At 35.4% G+C, this 13,572-nt stretch overlaps 1 pseudogene; it reads right to left on the bottom strand.

Moving 5' to 3' along the window:
• Positions 1–2,427: 2,427 nt before the first annotated feature.
• LOC114054001 lies at positions 2,428–11,376 on the bottom strand (annotated as a pseudogene).
• Positions 11,377–13,572: the final 2,196 nt, after the last annotated feature.

The following is a 13,572-nucleotide window of genomic DNA, read 5'->3' as shown; positions in this document are numbered from 1 at the left end:
TCCCCTTTTATCCAAGTGAGACAGACCTTTTATGCCAATCTTCCAAGATTCTTGTGCTGAAAATTGTTTCACCTTATCTTTTTGCTGCTTCTGCTGTTCCACCATTTCTTTTCTTTTCTTTTTTTTTTTTTTGTTTTGGTTGTTTAGAGGTGAATATGGGAGAGTTATTGCAATTTACTGCTTACTCAGCCATCTTGGTTCCTGGAAGTCTCCCTCAAGCTAGTTTTATCTTAAATACAAAACAGCAGATAAACTTTTGTCTAATTTTATTTCAAAATGAAAAATACCAAATTGCCAGTATTAAAAATGAAAAGGGTGCAACCAATGAAGATGAAATTTAAGCAATTATTAAGAACTATTTTCCCCAACTATGTGCCAATAAAATTGATAATCTTAGTGAAATCAATGAATATTTATAAAACTATAAATTGAACACATTAGCAGAGAAGGAAATACAATACTTAAATATCCTTACATTAGAAAAAGAAATTGAATAAGCCATAAATGAGCTCCCTAAGGAACAAAAAAAGGACCAGATGGATTTGTAAAGAATTCTACTAAATAATTAAAAAACAATTAGTTCTAATATTATACAAACTGTGCTATAAATAGTAACATCAATATTGTAATGACAATCAACTGTGAAAGCCTTAGTTTTCTCCAATTAACAGAATGATCCATGAGAATTTCAAAGTATTCTTGATGAAAAATGCTATCCATCTCCAGAGAGAGAGAGAACTAATGAATTCAGAGAAAAGATTGAAGCATATTTTCTTTACCTTTCTTTATTTTTTTTGCTTTGTTCCCCTTTTCACAACACAGAAAATGTGGAAATATGTTTTTTATGACTTCATACATATAATGGGTATCATATTTCTTGACTTCTCAAAGGGTGAAGAAGAATAAGAGGGAGGGAGAGAATTTGAAACTAAAATTTAAAAAAAAATTCAAAGTAGGTAAAGAAGGAATCCTATCAAGCTCCTTCTCTGATACAAATATGATTTTGAAACACAGATATGGAAAGCACAGATATGGAAAGAAAAGTATAGACCAACTTTCCTAATGAATATTGAGGCAAAATTTTTAAATAAAATGTTGGCAAGTAGATTAAAGCAATGTATCACAAAGATCATAAATTATGACTAGCCTGGATTTATATCAAGAATGCAGGGCTGGTTCATTATTAGGAAAACTATAAGCATAATTGGTTATAAAAATAACAAAAACAATCAAAATCATATGATCATGTCAACAAATGAGGAAAAAGCTTATGACAAAATTCAACACCCATTCCTATTAAGTATACTAGAAATTATAGGAAAAAATGGAGCTTTTCTTAAAATGATAAGTAGTATCTATCTAAAACCAAGAGCAAGAATCATCTATAATGGAAATAAGCTAGAAGATATTTCCTATAAGATCAGGGGTAATGTAAGGATGTCTATTATCACCATCTTTATTCATTATGGCAATGCTTGCTATAACAAGAGGACAAGAATAGCATTTTGAAAGGATAAGCATAGACAATGAGGAATCAAAGTTATCATTTTTTTCAGATGACATAATATTATACACAGAGAACTCTAGAGAATAAACTAAAATTGTCAAAACAATTAACAACTTTAGCACAGTTGCAGGATATAAAATAAACCCAGACAAATGATAAGCATTTTTTAACATATTATCAAGAAAACCTACAGGAAGAGATATGAAGATAAATTTCATTTAGAAGAACTGCAGACAGGTAAAATGCTTGTGAGTCTATAACTTCCAAGACATACAAAAATTATGTGAACACAATCACAAAACACTCTATACAAATAACATTGTAAATAATTTGAGAAATATTAAGTGCTCATGGGTAGAACAAGCCAATGTAATAAAAATGACAATACTACCCAAATTAATTTACTTGTTCAGTGCTATACCGAACTATAAAATAATTATTTTATAGAGCTAGAAAAAAATAACAAAATTCAACTGATTTTTAAGATTGCGTTTCTGGGAGCCAAGATGGTGGAGTAAGAAGTAAGTCGGTCCTGTCCTCCCTTATCAACCTCTGAAAGCCCAGAAAATATCACCCCAGAAAAAATCCTTTGAATAGCTGAACCAGAAAAAAAGATGGGGTGCAGTAGTCCAGTAGCCCAGGTAGCTTGAGGGATTAACAGGAAAGGTCCCTCTTGCCCTGGGGGAGGGGGAGCAGTACAGAACAGGAGGTATCCCAGCAAGCTAGTGGAAAACCCCACCTCAGCATACCAGGAGGAGATTCTGAAACCCAGGTGGTGGAGCTGGCAAACACCAACACCTGGTCCCCTGAGTGCCTCAGTGAGGGTGGAGGTACTGGTAGAAACCAGCTCAGAAAACCACCAGGTGCCTTGGCATTCTACAGAAGTCTCCCAGTGCCTCAACAAAACTGTGTGAAGCACTCTAGGGGGCCCTAGGTGGATAATCATCCTGCAACATCCATCAGAAAGGAGTTGAAGAAAGCAAAAGGAAAGGAAAAGCAGGCAACATCCAGGGGCCAGACTATCCAATCTTACCTTACTTCCAGTGTTGCTGATTCCAGCCCAAAACCAGGTAAGCTGCCAGAACCTTACAGCCTCCAACTGCCAACATCAGAGGACCCAGCACGCAAAGCTAATGACCAGGCTGTAGGCTCCCAACACAAGAAACTTGGGTCAGTGTCCTCTGCTCCCTTGTAGGAGAGTGCAATCTCTTTAAAGGCCAGAAAATAAGCAAACACCATGAGCAAAAAGAAATGGATGATAGATTCATATTATGAGAACAGTTAAGATCAAGGCAGAAATTCTGAAGAGGACAATATTGTCAGCAAACACATATCTGGAACCTCAAAAGGGAATATGAACTGGTCTGAAGCCCAAAAAGCCTTCTTAGAAGAGCTCAAGAAGGATTTTAAAAGTCAAATGAGAAAGGCAGAAGAAAAAATGGGAAAAGAGATGAGAGGTATGCAAGAGAGAGTCAATAGATTGGAAAAAGAAGGACAAAAATTAACTGTAGAAAACAAGTCCTTAAAAAATACAATTGGTCACCCAGAAAAAAAGTACACTGAAGAAAACAAGCCACTAAAAAATACAATTGGCTAACTGGAAAAAAAAGCACACTGAAGAAAACAAGTCCCTAAGAAATACAATTGGGAACTTCCGCTTCTGGGAGCCACGATGACGAGTAAAAAGGTAGTCGCTCTCACCCTCCCCTATCAACCTCTGAAAGCCCAGAAAATATCACCCCAGGAAAAACCCTAGAACAGCTGAACCAGAAGAAAGATGGGGAGCAGCAGTCCAGTAGCCCAGGTACCTTGAGGGATTAACAGGAAAGGCCCATCTTGCCCCAGGAGAAGGGGAGCAGAACAGAATGGGAGTTGTCCCAACAAGCTAGCAGAAAGCCCCATTTTAGCACACCAGGAGGAGATCCTGAAACCCAGGTGGTGGAGCAGGCAAATGCCAACACCTGGACCTCTGAGTGCCTCAGTGAGGGAGGGGGAACTGGTGGAAACCAGCTCAGAAAACCACCAGGTGCCTCAACATTCTATAGCAACTGGGTCTCCCAGCACCTCAGCAAAAATAAGGGAAACAGCACTATGAAGGGCCCCAGGCAGATAAACACCCTGCAACAACCATCTGAAAGGAGCTGAAGAAAGCAAAAGGAAAGGAAAAGCAGGCAACCTAGAATTGCCCTTGAGTTCCAGTCTTGCTGATTCCAGCTCAACAACAGGTAAGCTGCCAGAACCCTACAGCCTCCAATTGCCAACATTGGAGGCCCCAGAACACAAAGTCAGTGACTAAGACCTAGTTTCCCAACACAAGAAGCTTGGATTAGTGCCCTCTGCTCCCCAGCAGGAGAGTTCAATCCTTTTAAAGGCCAGGAAATAAGGAAACACCATGAGCAAAAAGAAATGTACCATAGATTCATATTATGAGAAGAGTGAAGATTAAGGCAGAAATTCTGAAGAGGACAACATTGTCAACAAACCCACATCTGGAACCTCCAAAGGGAATATGAACTGGTCTGAAGCCCAAAAAGTCTTCTTAGAAGAGTTCAAGAAGGAATGAGAGAGGTAGAAGAGTCCTTAAAAATACATTTGACCAACTGGAAAAAAAGTACACTGAAGAAAACAAATCCCTGAAAAATACAATTGGTCAAATGGGGAAGGAGATACAAAATCTAATAGAAGAAAACAAATTGTTAAAAATTAGAATTGGGCAAATGGAAGCTAATGACTCTATGAGAGAGCAAGAATCAGTCAAACAGAAACAAAAAAAATGAAAAAATAGATGAAAACATAAAATACCTCATTGGTAAAACAACTGGAAATTGATCCAGGAAAGACAATTTAAAAATTATTGCTCTACCTGAAAATCATGATGAAAAAAAGAGCCTAGACAACATCCTTCAGGAAATCATCAAGGAAAACTGCCCTGAGGTCCTAGAACCAGAGGGTAAAATAGTTATTGAAAGAATTCACCAATCACCTCCTGAAAGAGATCCCAAATTGAAAATGGCAAAGAATATGGTAGCTAAATTCCAAAATTACCAGGTCAAAGAGAAAATACTGCAAGCAGTCAGAAAGAAAAAATTTAAATATCATGGAGCCACAGTCAGGATTACCCAGGACCTTGCAGCTTCTACATTAAAAGACCATAGGGCATAAAATACGATATTCCGTAAGGCAAAGGACATTGGATTACAACCAAGGATCAACTACCCAGCGAAAATGAGCATGATCTTTCAGGGGAGGAGATAGGTATTCAATGAAATAGGGGACTTCCAAACCTTCCTGATAAAAAGACCAGAGCTCAACAGAAAATTTTGTCTTCAAATACAAGACCCAAGAGAGACATAAAATGGTAAATGGGACAGAAAAATACAATATGTTGTTAATAAGGGCAAACTGTTTACATCCCTACAAGGGAAGATGACTTTTGTAACTCTTGAGAACTGTATTGTTATTACACCATGTTAAAGGAGTAAACATAAAGGGGGTGGATATAAGTTGACTTTGATATAATGATAAAAAATAAATCTAATCAAGTGGGTTAAATGCAACCAAGTAAGTGGATTAATCTGATCTAAGAAAATGTACTGAGAAAGGAGGAGGCAGACAAGAGTAAATTACATTACAGGATAAGACGCAAAAACCTATTACAGCAGAGGGAAAGAAGGGAGGGAGATGAGCATTGTTTGAATGTTACTCTCATCAGATTTTGCTCAAGAAGGGAATAACATAATCAGTTAGGTATAGAAATATAACTTGTCTTATAGGCAGTAGAAGGGAAAAGGGGAAAGAAAAGGGAGGAGGAATAGAAGGGAGGGAAGAAGCAGTAAGGGTAAAGGGAAAGAAAAGGGAAAGGGCTAATAGAAGGGAGGAGGGACTGAGGAAGGTGGTGGTCAAAAGCAAAACACTAGTGAGGAGGAAAAAGGAGAAAGGAGAAAGAAAAGCATAAATGGGAGGGGAGAGGATGGAGAGAAAGACAATCATAACTGTGAATGTGAATGGGATGAACTCTCCTATAAAACAGAAGCAGATAGCAGAATGAATTAAAAACCATAATCCTACAATATGTTGTTTACAGGAAACACATTTGAAAAAGAGTGATACACAGAGGGCAAAAGTAAAAGGCTGGAGCAGAATATATTAAACTTCAGCTGAAGTAAAAAAAAGCAGGGATTGTAATCTTGATCTCAGACAAAGCAAAAACAAAAATAGATCTTATCAAAAGAGATAAAGACAGAAACATAACTTTGGCATGGCATTTCTTTGAGTCCTCCTGACTCCAGGACTAGTGCTCAATCCACTGTGCCAGCTAGCTGCCCCAGACTATTTTCTTTATGAAGTATATATGATTGGTTTCCAAATTTATCTATAATGGAAATTCAGGCTTTGAGTATGGTTTAGTAATAAGTTCTCAAAACCGGATTAAGAATTTTACATATAAATTTAATTGATAGTGGTAAAGACAGTGAAATTATTTTTCTCATTTTTAAAATATCTGTCTGATAATTTTAAAGGCAGAAGAGTTCATTTTATGACTGGACCCGCATACATTTTTAAAAGATTCTTATACCAACTATGGCAAAGAACTGGAAATTGAGAGGATGCCTATCAATTGGGAAATGGCTGAGCAGTTGTGGAATACTATTGTGCTATAAGAAATGATGAACAAGCAGAATTCAGAAAAAACCTGGAAAGACTTGTATGGTCTGATGCTGAGTAAAGTGAGTAGAACCAGGAGAATGTTGTACACAGTAAAAGCCACATTGTGCAATGACTGATATTGATAGACTCAACTGTGCTCAGCACTACAAGGATCTAAGACATCTCCAAAGGCCTCATAATGCTATCCACAAAGAAGAAAGAACTATGGAATTTAAATGCAGACTGAAGCATACTATTTTCTATTTTTTTTCTTCTGCTGTGTTTTGTTTCCTTTCTCTGGTGGTTCCTTTTATTGGTTCTAATTCTTCCTTACAACATCACTAATGTGGAAATGCTTAATAGGAATGTATATGTGTAGCCTATATCAAATTACACACTGTCTTGGGGAAGAAGGTAGGGAAGGGGGTGAGAAAATTTTAAAACTCAGAAGCTTTTGGAAGTGATGGGTGATAATTCAAAATTAATTAATAAAAATAAAATTAAAAACTAACAAAATTCAACTGGAGTAACAAAAAGTTAAGCCTATCAAGGTAATTAATAGAAAAAATATGATGAAAGAGATAACCAGCAGTGCCAGACTTCACACTATGCTACAAAGTGGTAATTATAAAACTAATTTAGTACTGGAAAAAAATAGAGTGGTTAATCAATGGAATGGATCAAATACATAATATACTGAAGCAGATAAGCACAGTAGCCTAGTATTTGATAAGCCCAAAGATCCCAGCTTTTATGGTAAGAATTCGACATTTAACAAATATTTCTGGGATAACTAGAAAGCAATTTGGCAGAAATTAGTCATCGACCAACATGTTGCACCATATAACTAAATAAGCTCAAAATGGGTACATAATTTAAACAAAAAAGGTTATACCATAAACAAATTAAGGGAGTATGAAAAAAGTTACTTGTCAAATCTATGAATGGGGAAGAGCTCATGGCCAAAATTTTGATTACACAATTTTAAAAAAATGCAGAAATAAAACGAATGCAACCAAAATTAAAGAAAAGCAGGAAAGTGGCAGAAAAAAAATTTAAAGCAAAAATTTCTGATAATGGTCTAATTACTCAAATATGCAGAGAATTACCCAACTTTATAAAAAAAAAGAGCCATTCCATAATTAATATAACCAAAGGATGTGTTCAGGGGTTTGTCAGAGGAACAAATAAAAGCTATCAATAGTCATGTGAAATATGCTTTAAATCACTAATAATTAGAGAAATTCAAATTATAGCAACTCTGAGGTACCTCCTCACACCATCAAATTGGCTAAGACAGCAGAAAAGGAAACTGACTAATGCTAAAACAGGTGTGAGAATATAAATACTGCAATGCACTGTTAATGCCTTGTCAGCTTGGTCAACCTTTTTGGAAAACAATTTGAAACAATGTCCAAAGGGCTGTAAACTGTGCATGCCATTTGACCAGTAATACTACTATTAGAGCTATACCCTAAAGAGATCAAGAACAAGAAAACAGGAAAAAGACAATATGCACAAAAATATTTGCATTTTCATGGCTGTAAAGAATTGGAAACCAAGGGGATGCCCGTAAATTGGTTGGAATGAGTTATGGTATATGAATGTGATGGAATACTATTGTGCTGTAAGAAATAATGAAGGAGATGGTTTCAGGGGGAAAAAAACCTTATAAGAACTGAAGCAAAATGAAGTGAGCAGAACAAGAACAATTTACACTATAACAGAAATACCATAAAGATAATCAACTGTGAGACTTAGTAATTCTGATCAATACAATGATCCACCACAATGCCAAAAGAGTCATGATGTAAAATGCTGTCCACCTTTAGATAGAAAACATGGGCTCAGAGTAAAGATTGAAGCATATTTTTCTCCTTTGTTTTTCTTGTTTTTTGTTAGAACATGACCAATAAAGAAATATGTTTTGCATAATTTCAGTTGTACAATATATTTGGTATTGTATTTCTTGCATTCTCAGTGCATGAAGGTGGGAGTGAAGGGAGGGAGAGAATTTGGAATGAAAATAAAAATAAAATAAAAACTACACAATGACTTTTTGGACATCCGGTATAATGCTATTCTGTCCTTTCTGAATATATAATGCTACGCTGCTCCTCCCACATTTTTAACTATCCTGTTCTTTTTGGATAAAAAAGATAGCTTTCCAGAGTCACATTTTAGCTCTGGGTCTCATCCTTTCATACCTTAGTGGTAATTATGAGGTCAAATTTAATGTTCACCAACATTAAAATTACTACTTCTGCCTTTGTTGTTACTTGTACTTCATACATTATTGTATAGACAATTGAAGTCATAGGTTTCACTGCTGAAAAATGTATTTCTGTTAATTTCTCAGCATTTCTATTGCTATTCTTCTTCTTTCACTTTAGCTCCTCTGTATTTCTATTTTGGAAGATATATGTTGGCAATTTACTCCCTTTTCTTTTTCTTTTTTTTTTTTTAGGTCAGTCTCTTTGAGTTAAATACACTTTTTACTAGTCCTTGTTATACCTACTCCATCTCTGAACTTTTGAAGATTTTCAAGACCAGTTCATCCCAAACTCTCTTCACTGAAATGTTATGTAAACCACAACCTATATCTTCTCCACAAAGGTATCTTGGAAGATTTTAAAGACATACTCTTTGTTACTTCACATGCACAGGTCTAGTGAACATGCCATGAAAGGTAATGACATTATCCTAGCAGAGTTTATTCTTTTTATATACCTGCAAGTTTATAGTGATCATTATTTCCCTTTCCAAATTTTATATACAACCCCTTTAATTGTTGCTTCTAGATTTTTTCAAATACTGAGTTTGAGTCCCTCAGCTAATCAATTGAATAATCTACTTTTTTCCTCTTTTTGAAAAGAAGGGCAAAGTTTTCCCATTGTCAGTCTTGCATCACTTTTATTATTCATGACTTTTTCCTGTAAATCCCTAAGTTTTTTTTTTTTTGCTTTGAGTTGTAGTTCATTTGAACCTGATGACTTGAAATAATTGAGGTCAGTCATTTGTTTCCTTGCTATCTATTTATCCTTGCTGTGATTCTCTATTAACCATCTTCTCTGACTATATCTCATTATAGAGCTTTCCTCTTAGAAATAAAGTTGAACACAAAATAAGAGTAATTCTACCTTCTCTTTGTTTTCCATTCATATTGTCTTATCCATCACAGCAAATATTTTATTCCTGATTGAATTTTATCTTGTGTGCAATGCAAAATGTTTAAAAGCCTCTCCCCAACCAATGGTTAAGGGCAATTTTGTTCTTTAATATCCATCCTAGTCCTTAGTGGCTTACAGACTTTCCAATTCCTTATGCTCTTTGTAATCATTCTATGTGCACTTGCTTTGATTTTCTCCATAGCAATGTCTATTTCTTAGCTGCTGTTTCCATTACCTAAGCTTATCAAGGGCCACATTAGAATGCTGTGGTTGTTTTACCATGTCATCATCATTATCATCATCATCATCATGCATTTATTTTGTAAATAGAAGAAAGTGTCAAGAAATTAAATTATATTTTTAAAGAACATATGCATGTATTATCATATTTAAAATGATAAAGAGGATCATAATCTAATTTTAAGAGGAGAAATACATTCTAGACCTTTTCTTTTATAAGCATAGGGAACTTCTAGTACAAAAACTTCCAAATGTAGAATTCTGCCTCCAAGACTGTCCATCTATTCACTATGTAATATTGCTTTTCACAACAAATTAATAGTGTAATTGAATACACAATTTGCAATCCAGATGAAGTCTACTTTGTGGCAAGAAAACTTTTCATAAATTGTCCAACTCATTCTATTTTTAATTGTAATTCTAAATTTTGAAAACATATAGAACTTGGAATGGATTTGATGCAAATTATGCCATTGGGGTTTTTTTAATTTTGATAAATGGCTAAACAAAGTTTAAAATCTGAGTAATAATAGAAGAAAACATTTTCTAGTACAGGAGCAGCAGTACAAGAAATAGTGACAGAAAAGGAAAATGACAAATGTTGGAGAGGATGTGGGAAATTTGGGACACTAATGCACTGTTGGTGGAGTTGTGAAGTAGTTCAACCGTTCTGGACATCATTTGTAACTATGCTCCAAAAGCTATAAAACTGCACATGCTTTGACCCAGCTATGCCATTACTAGGTCTGTATCCTAAAAGAAGTTAAAAAAGGAAAAGGATCTATATGATCTATATGTACAAAAATACTTATAGTAGTGAATTTTTGTGATGGCAAAAAATTGGAAATGAAAGGGATAGCCATCAACTAGGGAATGGCTGAACAAGGTGTGGTATACAATTGTGATATAAGAGATGATGAGCAGGATGCTCAAAATCTTCCAAGATATCTTTGTGGAGAAGATATAGGTTGTGATCTACACAACAGTTCAACAGCAAAGCTGACAACTCCTAAAGAAAACTACTATAAAAAATAGAAAGGCATAATCCAAGTATTCTCTCATTTTGCCAACTTTATCTAAGTTTAAATATGTAGGAGAGCTTCAGTCTATCTAAAGCAAGCAACATGGAACATATTACATGATAAATTTTCCAAAATAAAGTTCTGGACAATGCCCACAAGACAAAGGAAGAAAAACATGGAGGAATTAAGTCCTAATTACTACAAATACATGTTCTTTTTATAGTGGGAGATGGGGGTGACCTTTTACAGATAAATTACAAAGAAAGAAAAGTGAAAAAAAATTTTGTACAAAAAAATTAACACATTCTGTATAATGACCTTTGCTGTCATCCTTTGTACAAGATAACTTGACCATCATCAATATCTGCTTCCCTGAACATTTCAAAACACTCTTCATCTGTTAACTTTTCTCCAAGACTTGTTATCACATGGTGAAGTGCTGCACTGATATATTTCTATCCCTATCAAATACATGAAATGCCTCTCTAATTTCTTCTTCACTGTCTATGTTTTCATTTTTCTTGCCATCATTGTCAGAAATTCTGGAGCAGCAATTGGGCCATTACCATCAGTAACTACTTCATTAATCAAATTCTATAATTTATCTTCTGTGAGTTTCTGCCTAAGTGACCTCAATACTGGCTCCACTTTCTTTGTTGTTGTAGTACCATCTCTATTCTTTGTCAAATAGTGAAATGACTTCTTTGCATTCTGCCATCCACTCTTTTGTCAGTTGGTTCAATGTGTTGCTAGTGCTACCAGAACCCGACTTCCCATGAGACAACCTCATTCTTAGTGACTGTATGTGGACTTGCTCCAATTCATTCTTACTCAGTTATGGCTCCTTTCTGCCATTTGCAGGTGGGGAAAACAAAAAAAAAACTAGCACTCAAACATAAAGGAAGGCACTCTGCAAAACTGCTATATCAGAATATGTGGCCAGAATAATCTAATTCTGCCCTGCTAGAGATGAGGAGAACTTGTCAGAGGATATTGCATTTGAACTCTCAGTAGAAGCATCAACTTGTCTCTTTGTCTAGCTTGTTCATGCTTTCACACTTCGATGTCAATAAACTTTCAGTACTCCACATACCCCAATCCACACATCGTTCTTATTCTCTGAAGTCCTAGAAAATTTCTATCAAGTAAATAGATAGTAAGGGTCCATGTTAACTGTGTCTGTATGACCTGGCAAAATCCACTATACCCTAAGGCATGTTGCAAATTGGGGCATCAGCAGAAGGTAAACACCAGACATGAATGGTCTTTAGAGCTGTGCATAACAATTTGATAACTTGGCAAGGACAAGCTTTTGTGATTATGACAGATGGTTTTACACTCAGAGATGTGTTATTACCATATTTGTAAATATTATTCTCATTATTTTCAACATTGCATAATGGATGATGTTGCTTAGGTTTTCATTAGCACATGAGGAGAAATGCATCAATTATTATTGACTTTCAAATTATTATAAACATTGTGTCTTCCAAATGTGCTAAGTATGTCACCGATGAATTAGTCAGTTTTTTAAGTTGGAGTCCAATCAGATCTTCAAGACCTTCAACTATTCTTTCTTCCCTGGATGAGTTCAAATTCCCTGGCTATGCTTAATAGTACAGTTACTAACACAACCTTCCAGTTTTCAGGACTGTTCAGGTAGAAAACATCATCTGATATTTAAGTGAACAGAAAATTCTCCTTTTCAAGTCCATTTTTGCTGTCAGGTCCACAGAATAACAGGCATGTCATTATATTGAGTGTACTTAGCAAGTTGTTGGTGTCTCCATCTGTACAACCTTACATTGTGTTTCTTCATACTAAGAGAAGTTAAGTGCATTTGTTTAGAACTGTGGCCTCAACCAGTGTTAATGAAATGATTCTAACATGCTCAGAGGTAAAAGAAGGCGAAAAATTAGGACAAGTATAAGAGTTATTAGGTTTCTATAAAATATTATTGTTCAGGTAATTTAAGGGCTAAGATAGTAATTTAGACTATAAAAGGCATGATCAGGAAAATCACTGATCAATTTAAGAAGTTCCCTAGAGGCAGTTACATGGCAGAGTGAATAGAGAACCAGCCCTGGAATCAGGAAGACCTGAATTCAAATCTGACCTCAGACCGTTGACCCTTACTAGCTATGTGACCCTGGGCAAGTCACCTAAACCCCATTGCCTCACAAAAACAGTTCTCCAAATCATCTTGAGAAAATTACAAAGTCTATAGCTCCTTACGGAGTGTTAACATATCTAATAGTGTGATAATGATTAAGTTTCAGAGACTGGGGCATTCTTCTACTGATTGACTGATTGAGAATCAACCATTTGGCCCCATGGGCTATAAAAGTGACCTATGAAACCCAGAGAGATCTTCTTTCATCTTTTTTTTGATCTTCAGGATTTCCCCCACACTTGTCTTTTCCCTTTCACCTTCTTTCGTAGTGGAACAAATGCAAAAGGAAGTGAATTTCCCCCACCCCAGCAGGAATGGTAACTTAGAGGAGAAATGCATAGCAGTAGTAGACATGTGTTTATTCATACTCTAACAGGGTAGTTGATTAGATCACATGGTCCTAGAATTGGAGGTCATCTAAAACAAACCACCAATTTTACAAATGAGCAAGCTGAGTCCAGTTATATGGCCTAAAGTCATATAGCTAGTGTCAAAGGCAGGATTGAACCCAGATCCTCTAAATCTAAGTCCAATAGACTTCCTACACAAATGAAATAATTTGTAAAAGGATTAGTATAATGCCTTGAAAATAATAGGTAATTAATAAATATTTATTCTCTTACCTTTCCTCTCAACTTCATGTGCTTCCTCTTTTGATCATAACACTCAACTTCTCTTGAAGTATCCTCTGGAGAATGAAATAAATCATTAGTATTGTTCTTTGAGGAGTACTCCATGTTGAGCAAGAGTATTTAATTAATACAATGTGCAGATTTGAATGTTTTATAAGAATTTTGTTGTTACTGTTCAGTC

This window comes from Vombatus ursinus, unplaced genomic scaffold, assembly GCF_900497805.2.
Source record: "Vombatus ursinus unplaced genomic scaffold, bare-nosed wombat genome assembly UNPS02014812.1, whole genome shotgun sequence".
In the NCBI taxonomy this organism is placed as follows: domain Eukaryota; kingdom Metazoa; phylum Chordata; class Mammalia; order Diprotodontia; family Vombatidae; genus Vombatus; species Vombatus ursinus.
The sequence above is the reverse complement of the archived record's forward strand: the minus strand, read 5'-3'. Positions and strand labels throughout refer to the sequence as shown.